Source organism: Cryptomeria japonica, chromosome 9 (assembly GCF_030272615.1).
Source record: "Cryptomeria japonica chromosome 9, Sugi_1.0, whole genome shotgun sequence".
NCBI lineage: Eukaryota > Viridiplantae > Streptophyta > Pinopsida > Cupressales > Cupressaceae > Cryptomeria > Cryptomeria japonica.
Genome location: NC_081413.1, coordinates 90,750,246 through 90,762,822, shown reverse-complemented (window position 1 = coordinate 90,762,822; position 12,577 = coordinate 90,750,246).

Here is a 12,577-nt window from a genome sequence, read left to right as displayed (position 1 = left end):
AATCAGAAGCTTTTGGGAGAATTAAGATATACAAGGCAATGGTAGATAATGAAACTAAAAAGAAAATCAAATGTTTGATATCTAATCAAGGAGGAGAATTCACATCTAGGGAATTCAATCCATACTGTGAAGAGAATGGAATCAAAAGATAATTATCAACACCCCAGACACCCCAACAGAATGGATTTGTGGAAAGGAAGAATAGAACTATACCTGATGCAACAAGCACCATGATAATCAAAGAAAATCTACCTCATATGTACTAGAGAGAAGCAATAAATACATCAGTTTATACTTTCAATAGAGTTCACATCAAAGGTGAAAATGCTAAGAGCCCTTATGAACTATGTTTCAGTCATATTCCTACTCTTAAATATTTTAGAATATTTGGAAGCAAATGATATATTAGGAGAGATGAGTCTATTGACAAATTTGATCCTAGAATTGATGAAGGAATATTTATTGGTTATTCAACTAGAAGAAAGGCATATAGATGTTATAATAAAATATTGCAGAAAATCATTGAAAGTGATGAATACTAAGAAGGGGGGTGAATTAGTATGCCTAAAAAATTAACCAAACTCTTAAACAATTTTACTGCAGACCGATGTAGTAGTTTAAACAACAAACTAGTTAAAACATAAACAAGCCAAATAGAAAATAGAACATTCACCCACAGAAGCACAATCACCATAACACAAGATATTTTGATGTGGAAACTCAAATGGGAAAAACCACGGTGAGTAAAACTCACAAGTCAACTATCTATAGAATAGTAACTAGACCGGTTAAGGTCAGACAGGTTAAGGCCTTACAATGTTCTTCACCAGAATAGATCCTATTAGGAATCTAGATCTTTGTTAGATGATAAGTCCTATTAAAGACTACCCTATTAAATGATTTCAGATCCACAACTATGAACCACCTTGTTAGAGGATTTACAATAGGCTTTGTTAGATGATAAGTCCTGTTAAAGACTACCCTATTAAATGATTTCAGATCCACAACTGTGAACCACCTTGTTAGAGGGTTTTAGTCTTGTTGAAGAGATTAGTAATCAATAAGTGAATGATCTAGAAAGTAGCACATAATGCTTGATTAGATCCTTGACTACTCTCTGTTAATGCATTCTAGCATTACTTCAGTCTTCTATACTTTTCACTCTCAATCTTTGTTGTGAGATACCTTTTTCGCATAGACCTAATCTTATCTCCAACACTCGCACACAATAACAACTTCAAAACCCTAGACATGATGTCCTTATATAGGAATTTGATTTCATGTCGGTCCAATAAGATTAGACTACATTTTCCTAGGTATAGTGAATCTAGACATATTTGGTAACACGACACAGAAACACCACCAAAGTGTCGGTGGATGATAACTCATCACACTATACAAGTTTACTGGTTGAATCACTACATCGGTGTCATTGGATGATAACTCATCACACTTTACAATTATACCAATTTAACAAATAAAGGCTAGAAAAATGGAACATAGTGTTCCAATAAAAAAAGATTAAATATCACTAGGGGTCCTCATTCCACTTGAGGTCTTCAATCATGCTTTGACCGGTAAGCTTCTCCTGCAAAACACCAATAGTGTTCTACAAACAAAGACTATACATACAATGGCATAAAATACCGGTTTGAACAATACAACACATATTACGGTTGGAGAATAACTCATACGTAAAATAAGTGTGTGTCCATCAATGACAATCACAACTTAAACATCATCAAAATGCCAACATAAAGTACTAATGTGAAGATAGATGAACATTTTAGAGGAGAATCAAGATCTATAGATTCTGAACCTGTAGTAGAATTGATTATAAATTAACCGACACATATTGGAGTAGAATAGAATGAAGAACCAGTCACATCGACATCATCAAAGAACTCAACTGTGACTGAAGAACAACAAACTATGAATGGAAATCAGAAAAAAAAAAAAAAACCTAGGTATGTAAGATTGAATCATTCAGAAAATCAGATAATTGGAAATAAAAATCAAGGTGTTATGACAAGAGGAAGATTGGCAAATGAAGAGGTATGTTTAATCTCCCAAGTTGAACCTTCATCAGTTGTTGAAACATGTAAAGATAAACATTGGATAAAAGCAATGGAAGAAGAATTAGAACAGATTGAAAAGAATAATACTTGGACATTAGTTCTCCAGCCTAAAGACAAAAATATAATTAGAACTAAATGGGTATTTAGAAATAAACTCAATTAAGATGGTGAAGTAATCAGAAACAAAGCAAGATTAGTTTGTAAAGGTTATTCTCAGAAAGAAGGAATTGATTATAATGGAATCTTTTCAATGGTAGCCAAAATTGAAGCAGTAAGACTATTTCTTGCATTTTCAGCTCACAAGAACTACAAGGTTTATCAGATGGATGTAAAATGTGCATTTTTGAATGGAGATATTGAAGAAGTTTACATTGAGAAGCCTGATGGATTTTCATTAACAAATGATAAGGATATGGTTTGCAGATTAAGAAAAGCTTTATATGGATTGAAGCAAGCTCCCAGAGCATGGTATGCTAGACTGGATAAATATATTTTAAAGCTAGGACACACAAAAGGTAATGTTGACAATAATTTGTATTACAAAATTACCAATGATAACATTTTGATTATTGAAGTATTTGTGAATGATATAATTTTTGGAGTAGAAGAAGAGTTATACAAAGATTTTTTTAATAAGATGAAGGAAGAATTTGAAATGTCTATTATTGGAGAGATAAAAAAATTTCTATGTTTGTAGATTTCTCAAACAGATAAAGGTATATTCATTTGTCTAACAAAATACTTGAAGGAACTTTTGAAAAAATTTGGAATGGAAAACTCCAAGCCAGTAAGCACTCCTATGACTACAACTAATAAATTGACGTCAAAGGATGATTCAACACCTATAAAGCTGACAAGGTACAAATATATGATTAGAGGGTTACTGTATTCCACACAAACTAGACTTGATATAATGAATGCCATATGTATTGTTTCAAGATTTCAAAGGAATCCTAAAGAAAATCATGAAACTGCAGTAAAAAGGATTTTCTAATACCTGCAAGGCACAACAAATCTTGGTTTGTGGTATCCTAAGGATGACAATTTTGAGTTATGTGCATATACAGATGCGAATTGGGCAAGAGATGTGGATGACAAAGAGTACCACTGGTGGCGCATTATTTCTTGGCAAAAGATTAGTTTCATGGATCAGCGAGAAGAAGACTTGCACATCATTATCTATAGCAAAAGCAGAATTTATTGCAGTAGCAACTAATTGCACTCCGGTATTATGGATCAAGCAAATGTTGAAGGATATCAAGGTAAAATGCAATTAACTGATAGTTATTTACCGTGATAACTCAGGAGCAATAGATATATCAAAGAATCTGATATTTCACTCTAAAATTGCAGATATTTTTATAAAGCCTTTTCCTAAGGAAACATTTAAATATCTCAGAGAGAAGCTTGGGGTAATCACCCCACTGACAGAGACTTAAATGATGCAAATTGGCATCAAACCAACAAGGACTAATAGAAAAATCTTTTTTCTGGCTTTGATGAAGGAGAGATACTACTCAGGGGGAGTAGTTAGTTGTATGTTATGTTCTGATTTTGATTTTTAACTGCTTTGGCATTTGATGTCAAAGAGGGAGAGATGTCTATGGAAAAACAATGTACTTTGAATATTGGGGAGAGATGTATTTTGGTTTTGGTTATACTATTTTTTCTTTTGGTATAGAACTTTGTGTTGATCTTTTTGGGGGAGATTGTTGGCGTTTTTTTTTTGGCACTTAGATGTTTTTCCATCTAGTGTTGCCATCAATGCCAAAGTGGGAGATTATTGGTATTATGGATGACTTCACCATGTGTTGCATTGGTTTTGTCATTGATGTCAACACTTATCTTTTTGGAGGTCTACATTGTTGATTTGGTACTTTGGTTATATTGATTTGTGGATAAACTGACATGTTGTGGTCCCAATATGGATATTGGCTTATGCATAGTTACCAGTATATGTTTCACCCACAGCTTAAGAAGTTGATGATAACTTGTTATTATCTCGAGATCATTTGGTTATGTTGAAGACATGGATTGGATGTTTGCATTTGATGATTTGCATACTAGACTAACTGGGATCACATATTTATCTTAACCGACAGATAGGTCTTGGTTATGAACTGGCATATGAAAACATGTTCTAGGTTAACATGACATGTTTTGGAAATGATTTATTGATTGGATAATGTGTAAATGTATTGAGGCTAATATATTGTATTGCACCAAGTCTTATTTTGAAATTGATTTAAATGTAATATCTTTTGGGAGCCGACCTAATGGTTAGGTCTTAGGTTTTGTATAAATAATTGTAAGATCTTATTTGGAAGAAGTGTGTGTATGTGTTGAGATTATTGTGAAGAGAGAAAATAAGCATATCCTTGTGTGAATCATGTAGATATCATCTGAAGGTTGAAGGAAAGAATGTTAAAGGTCATGAAGGTGTTTAGTCCTCATGTGCAAAGCTTAAATAGGTACTAAATCCAGCATTGAAGATGCTAAATTGAAGTAGTACATTGATTATTGGATATAACCATCCAATTGTGTAGTTAGTGAGGCTCCTAATTTTGTGATCGAGCAGTGAGCTCTAGGCAGGTGGCCTTTCTGCATATGCAAACCCCATTATTGTATTCACATACTATCTGTAGTAGTATCATCTGATTGTGGGTAAGGTTTCCCATAGTGGTTTTTCCCCTTATAGGGTTTCCACATCAAAACCTTTGTGTCATGTGTTGTGGATGTTGTTTTTGTTTATGTTTCATGCATTAAGTTGTACCAGTATTACTATAACTATTAACCTATTTTACCGACACTGAGTTTTAAGTTGGAGTAATTTGTTTTGGGTTGCAATTTATTGACAACTGATTCACCCCCCCTCTCATTTGTCCTTCCTGGTTCCTAAAAATTACCAGTTAATGAGGAGACTAATCACAAATGCAATCACACAGAAAGAGACATCACATAACACTAGCATGTATGAGGAAAACCCAAGATGGGAAAAACCTCGGTGAGCAATGCTGCTAGAGTCTACTACTCCAATCTAACCTCACAATGAATCTTTGTTACAATATTTAGGGCTATGACCCAAGGAGCTACAACCCCCGATTTAGGGCATCGACCTAAGGAGCACCAACCCCTGATTTAGGGAACCAACCCAAGGAGCACCAACCCCTAACTTGTTTATGAGCTACAACCCCTACACCGAGCTACAACTCGGTGCTCTCAAAGATAACTTCAATTACAAAAGTAGTTATTCTATTACAAGTGAATCTTGTAACCATTTCATATACCTTACTCTGCTAGTGAGACACCTTCTCTTCTATATCGGTACCCCTCTTATGTTGCTCTCATTAGCTACTATAATGCTGGTAAACTCTACTGGTTCACCTCTATTTTTCTTCTATTTTGCTGAATCTCTTCCTCACTATTCTATTCTTCAATTCTCTCAATTGCCTTCCTATCAGTACAAGCACCTACCAGTTCACCTCTCTCTGCTACTCTCCACGATACTACTCTCACCCAGTTCTACCACTGCCTTCTCTATTGTTACCTTTTCTTATTTTCGATCACTATGGACACTACCAGTTCTTCACTTCTACCTGTTGAACACTTCAACCTTGTTCTCCCTCACACTCAATCTCTTCTCTATCTCCTTGAAGAGCACTTGACTAATCTACTCTCACATGTAGCAGCCCTATCTTCTTCTGTTCAATAACGACCTTCAATGATTTTGGCTTCCTTATTTATAACTTGGTTTTCCCACCAAGAGCCAATTCAAATCTTAGGCGGTTAGGGTTTCTTTAGCTGATCAAATCTTCATCAGATCTGATCCAATCTACCTTTTATCAATCACCTGCATTGGAGGAATGCATTTGTATGCATTTTTCATCAACCAATACATATTTGCTAAAAATAGAAAATCTAACCCTATTCTTTAGCCTTGAAATTAGTCAACACATTTATGATCCAGCTGCTTTTGTCTTGAGGCAATCTACAGTCGGATATCAAACATCATTCATGGTGCCAGCAGATCCTCAATTTTCCTTTGATGTTCATCTTTCATTGAGGTGCACACTTTGCAACTACTTTGTGATTGTCACAATCAACATTTAATGTCGACCAATCACAACTACTTCTTTGACATGAGACATCACCGACCTCTACACATTCGCTACCTCAGTTCTGTGTGGCATCACAATTGATATCCACCTCATTACTCTACTCTATCATTTTAGCTTGGTCACTGACCACACACATAATTGATTTTCCCATACCGGTTCACTAACCCTACCGACACTAACCTCCTTTCCAGTTATCTTGCCTACCATCACCTTTTCTAACCTATCGGTGCAAACCTTATGTCTGCACTTCACTTTATCAGGTGAGAACCTTATCTTCCTTGTCTCTTCTTTGATGTTTCTCTGGTTAACATAACCTGTCATCTATCACTAGTGCAAATTCAGGTATATGTGTCTCCTAGTGGACAACATACATTCCTTCTTGCCGATGAGTCTCATCACCCTCCAACTTTTTTGCATCAACCTTCCTTCAGCATCTCAGTATCACCATGTATATTCCTAAATACTCACTAGCATCCTTCTTCATCAAACCAGTTCTCTTACCAATTGGTTTTTCAAGATGACAAACACACCATCTCAACTCCTCATTCTTCCTTCACTGTCTCGGTAGAAATCTTCTTTTCACTTGCTTATCTAGTGTGCATTTTTGATCTCATACTATAGGGGCTTCCTTATTTTCCACTTGTACATCTGGTCTTTGCATTCAATCACCTGACTATCTCAGGGAATCCTTTTGTTGGTACAAGTGTGACATTATCGAGGGGAGGATACATGTAAAATATGACATATGTCCCTATGGTTTTCCATATGTCATCTTGCACACAGAGGCAACATACTATGTCAACCTATCACCTAGTCTATGATAGCTTCTTCATCTGGTGAGAGTTCTGATAGTTATCCTTACACTAGAAATCTGGTGGCCTGCACAAACTTCACCTCCAGTGTTGATGTGATGCAAATAGCATTTCACCACTTCACCACAATCAATGCCCATCATGTAGTCTCTTCATTCTAGTTGTATGCACCACCATATCAACAACCCTTTTATTGAGTGGAGTGGTCAGTTTACTGCACCTCTAGCATACTGGTATAAACCAGTTCTTCCTTCTGCATGAAGATGGTCACCTGGTTGTCACTAATGAAAACACATCAACTCTTTTCCCATACCAGTCCATCTTCAATTCCAATTGACATCACACTCTAATGCCAACAACCTCTTGTTCACTTAGTTGACATCAATGTTAGTGATATTGGTAACATCCTATACTAGCTGACATCAATGACAACACAATGCCAACAATCTCCCCCTTTGGCATTGATGTCAACACATGTAGTATCTGGTATACTACAATAAGTTTCTCTCCCTTTGACAACAATTGCAAAGGGCACTATCAAGATAACATACCTCCTTGTATCTACCAGGCACTAACATAAGTCTTTTTCCCCCTTTTTACCGAGTGCATCTTCCCCTTTGAAAATTATGCACAACATCATCTCAATTATCTACAGTTGAGATGGAAAGATCAAGTACCAAACAATCCTTAACAACCTACACCAGTATCTCCCCTTCTTTCACTTAGAACTAGTTGAGGAATGAATTTATTTTCTCTTGTGCATGTGGTACTACCGGTTTGTCAAACTTCTCTTTCTTTCAATTGATGATCCATAGTCAGATGAGCAATTTATTTTCTAGTATTATCAAGCATCTTCTTGATCTTCTTCTATGTTTAGCATATCTAATATTAATCTAAAGTATGGCCCTGAACTCCCCCTAAAAAAAGACCTCTGAACTTCATCAATTCAGTCAGGTCCTAAACCGGGACCCACATCAATACTTGTAAAATCAACCATCATGACCACAATGCCAACTACAGGTCACATATCAAACCAATTGACACATAAATATGTGTGCTCATAAGATCAACTACCAGAACAATACATTTCATCCAGGTCCTTTCCAATAACACCTAAGACATAACCTCATCCATCCAGACTACTGAAGTTACTATAATGATCCCTCAACATCATTGACATAGATAACCTACAATACTGATCAACATCCATGTTGGTAACATGTTGCACATACCTGTGTCCTATATCAGTATCTTTTCTCTACCAGGACACTTTCCTCTTAACCTCTATCTCCCTGTCACAATTACCTCTGCTACCATTCAATTTACCTATAGCAATAAACCATCTTCCATGTGTAGTCAAGGTGGTAACTACACACATACTGCCACCTCATTTTCTTCCTCTCACTGGTAATAGCTTGTTCATCTCCTTGTCTACTTTTCAACTAAGGGGTGACTGATATGGTAAATATGCAACTCCCCCTGAGTCTGACATCTCCTTTAAGCCACAGGAGACATCACTTGTGTATTGAATGCAGAATATTAGTCCATTCTCTTATCTTCTGGTGTCTTCCTCCATGTCTGCTTGATTTCTTTCCTTTCCACATCTACAATCTTGGGAGCAGTGTTAACCTTCTTCACCTCATTGGTCCTCTTTCTACAGGCAATGCTATAATTGCATACAACATCCCTTTCTAATCATGCCATCATGGCTGGTTACCAGTTTCCTTGAATCCCTTGATTGTACAGGAGCACTTCTCCTTTTGTTCCAAGTAGGTCTATGTTTCTCATATCCCCTATTACTGCTCTCATACTGAGCATGATTGATTCTCTGATTTCCATTGAAATTCATATTTTTCTTCCTACATTCATAACTTCTATGACCTAATCCATTGCAGTTATAACACACAATGTTTACAATTTTAGGAGTAGTGCAATGATTCTTGTTAGCATAGCCAGGAAAGGAAATATGCATGTTTCTTCTTTGTGAATCATTTGGCTTATATGCATGAAATCTATAGCCATCTAATTTATTATACCTAGGAAGAATAATCTGTCTATTCCTAGACCACATTTTATATTCTTCTACCCTATGGCCATAATATTTACATGCAAAACAATAACCAAAAAAAGGTGGCTTATTACTTACAAATTTATTCTGCCAAACATGAGGTGATCTTACTGGTTTGCAATCTCCATTTCTGCTTCTCCGGGAGTGGATCCAGGGTTGTCCAATCTCTGTAGGTCTTCCATTAGATCCCTTGTTCTTCCACACTTGACTTGATGTGACTTGATATCTTCACCTATTTTCCCTTTTCCTTTCAAATATGCATTGTTCCTCCATGCAACACCATTCTTCATCCTCGGCTTCATTTTCTCACTGGTTGTAGTAAGATCTATCCTTTTCTTTGGAAAATTTCTAATAGTGAACGTTTGACCCTTTCCATATCCATTTTAGGAGACAAATTAAATATCTTTCTGGGAGGTCTCCTTGCTTGTAGATCATTCATTGCTACCACATCCTAATCCTCCATTGTCCTTGGAATGTTTTTGTTGGCTTAACATTTTATCCAAGGCTTTAGTCCCACCATCATACTTGTTTGTCCATTTGAGTTCATCTTGACATTTCTCAAGTTCTTTCCTAGGGGACTCCATTTCACCTATCATCTACTGATGCTCTTTATCCTTTGTCTCTAGCTCAGTCTTTATATCTTTGCACCTGCATTCCTTGGTGTCTTTTTGTTGAGTCCTTAACTCTAAGATACATTTCTCAAATTCTTCAAGGCATCTGATCAACTGGTTTTGCTCAATAACTACATCATTCTTAAACAACTTGTATTCATTTCTTAGATTCTTTATTTCACTGTTCAGGTCTTGACATCCTTTGTCCTTAGACCTCATATCTAGCAACAACTCCTCACATCTTCTCTCCTTGGCATCCAAGATAGACTTCAAATTATTTTCCATTGTTTTTGCCTCATCTAGTTGAGTGGTTAGTAAGCTGACCTTTTTGTTTGAATTTTCAAGGCAAGTTCTCAACTTGCTACATTCTTCATGAACTGATTTATTGTAATCCTTAAGTTCATTTATAACATTTTTTAGTTCATTAAGGGTGCTTAGAAGCTCACCTTCTAGATCAACTTCTGCATCTTCTTCTTTTTCATCATCATTTCCCAATAGAGCTTTCCAGCTAGATCTATCTACCCTACCTCGTTCCTCTTCATCTTCTTCAAGGTCATTGCTAAACATGTCATATCGATGGGATCTATCTACATTATCCCCTTTTGATGTGTGATTCTCAATGTCCATCTCATGGGCCATGAAGAGATGAGTCTCCTCATCACCATTACTACTGCAACAATATGATTTGCCTTTGTCATCTGCACATGTATCTACTGCAGTGTTCTTCTCACTATTACAAGTTGATCCAGCAGTGCAGGGCTCATTTCCATAGAGTTTCTTTAGTTTATCCCATAGAATTTTTTTTGATTTACACTTGTCCTCTTGTGAGGGAATATCACCAGTGAGTCCATAGAAAATAGCCTTCATCGCTTCATCATTGCACTTGCATCTTCTTTCTTCTTTAGGACTAGTGGGAGGACTGACATTCCTAGGGAGACCATTAACAAAGGCCATCTAGACATCATAAACTAGGGAGCATAGGTAGACTTCCATTCTACAACTCCAAATGGCATAGTTTGACCCATTAAACACTAGAGCATGGATTGACACTAAACAAACCATTGTGTCCTTAAGCCATAATCTACCCAAGTGAGAGAAATATTGATAAACAGGGTACCTATGCTCTGATACCAATTCTCAGACACAATGCACCACTGAGAGGGGGGTGAATAAGTGGTTCTTAATCTTTTCCCCTTTAACTAGCTTATGTATGTATACCAGTCATGGGATCTAACATAATGCAGACTTACCAGTTAGTGAGGAGACTAATCACAAATGCAATCACACACAAAGATACATCACATAACACTAGCATGTACAAGGAAATCCCAAGATGGGAAAAACCTTGGTGAGCATTGTTGTTGGAGTCTACTACTACAATCTAGCCTCACAATGAATCTCTATTACAATGTTTATGGCTACGACCCAAGGAGCTACAACCCCTGATTTAGGGCACCAACCCAAGGAGCACCAACCCCTAGCTGTTTATGGGCTACAACCCAAAGGAGCTACAACCCCTACACCAAGCTATAGTTCAATGGTCTCAAAGATAACTTCAATTACAAAAGTAGTTATTCTGTTACAAGTGAATCTTGTTGTCATTTCATATACCTTAATTTATTGGTGAGACACCTTCTCTGCTATACTGGTACCCCTCTTCTGCTACTCTCATCAGCTGCTGTAATGCTGGTAAACTCTACTGGTTCACCTCTATTCTTCTTCTGTTGTATTGGATCTCCTCCTTATAGTTTTGTTCTTTAGTCCTCTCAACTACCTTCCTGTCGGTACAAGCACGTACTAGTTCACCTCTCTCTTTACCATTTTTTACTTCTTTCAACTATTGTTGTACTCTCCATGATACTACTCTGACCCAGTTCTATCCTTGTCTTTTGTATAGTTACCTTTTCTTCTTTTCTATCAGTATGGACACTACCAATTCTACACTTCTACTAGTAAAACACTTCAACCTTGTTCTCACTCATACTCAGTCTCTTCTCTATCTCCTTGAAGAGAACTTGACTGATTTGGTCTGACGTGCAGCAGCTCTATCTTCTTATGTTCAACAACAACCTTCAATGATTTTGGCTTCCTTATTTATAACCTGGTTTTCTCGCCAAGAGCCAATTCAAATCTCAGGCGGTTAGGGTTTCTTCCACCGATCAAACCTTTATCAGATTCGATCCAATCTACCTTAGATTGATCACCTACATTGGAGGAATGCATCTGTACATGTTTTTCATCATCCAATACATATTTGCAAAAAATAGAAAATCTAACCCTGTTCTTTAGCCTTGAAATTAGTTGACACATTTATGATCCAGTTGTTTCCTTCTTGAGGTCAATTTGCAATTGGATCTCAAACATCGTTCATGGTGCCAACAGATCCCTGATCTTCCTCTTTCATTCATCTTTCATCAAGCCGCATACTCTACAACTCCTTTGTGATTGTTGCAATCAACATTTAATATTGACCAATCACAACTACGTCTTTGACACCAGACATCACCAACCTCTGCATATTCACCACCTTAGTTCCTTGTGGCATCATAGTTGATATCCACCTCATCACACTACTCTGTCAGTTCATCTTGGTCACCGACCACACACATAATTAGTACACCCATACCGGTTCACTAACCCTACTGGCACTAACCACCTTTCCGATTACCCTTCTAGCTGGTGTAATCCATATGTCTGCACTTCACTTTATTAGCTGAGAACCTTATCTACCTTATCTCTTCTTTGATGTTTCACCAGTTGACATAATATGTCAACTATCACCAGTGCAGATTCAAGTAGATGTGTCTATTGGTGGACAACATACTTTCCTTCTTGCCAGTGAGACACATTGATGACACCAAGTCATCACCCTCCAACTGTTTTGCATAAA